This window comes from Bison bison, unplaced genomic scaffold, assembly GCF_000754665.1.
Source record: "Bison bison bison isolate TAMUID 2011002044 unplaced genomic scaffold, Bison_UMD1.0 scf7180017864508, whole genome shotgun sequence".
NCBI classification, from domain to species: domain Eukaryota; kingdom Metazoa; phylum Chordata; class Mammalia; order Artiodactyla; family Bovidae; genus Bison; species Bison bison.
Window position 1 is genome coordinate 76,283 of NW_011495064.1, and position 504 is coordinate 76,786.

The 504-nt window shown below is 29.6% G+C and overlaps 1 protein-coding gene across 1 annotated transcript in view; it reads left to right on the forward strand.

Moving 5' to 3' along the window:
• The window catches only part of LOC104980959 (THO complex subunit 2-like), a gene marked incomplete at both ends in the record, with an annotated part of 113,276 nt that overhangs the window by 63,697 nt on the left and 49,075 nt on the right, over positions 1 to 504 (forward strand).

Here is a 504-nt window from a genome sequence, read left to right on the forward strand (position 1 = left end):
GTAATTAGCCTCCAATTAAAATAAATAAATTTATATTAAAAAAATTCTCAAATTAGTCAACTTTTCAGGACCTGAGTGTATTTTTTGTAATATGGTTATATGATTAAGTTTGTGGATTATCTCCAAAGTTCTTTCAAGTAGTAATATTTGAATTCTTAATTGTTAATCAAAATATTGTTAAAAAGAACATCTTAGTCATTTTGGAAAACATTACGTTGGTTTAATAAAATGTTAGCACATTTGTGTTTTTTGTCTTATTTTTTAAATTTAGTGTCATGATACCCTGGTACAGTTTGGTGGGTTTTTAGCATCTAATCTAAGCACAGAAGATTATATAAAGCAAGTGCCTTCAATTGATGTGCTCTGTAATGAATTTCACACACCTCACGATGCAGCATTTTTCCTGTCTAGGCCAAAGTATGCACACCGTATTTTGTCAAAGTATGACGAACTTAAAAAATCAGAGAAGGGAAGTAAACAGCAGCATAAAGTTCATAAGTACAT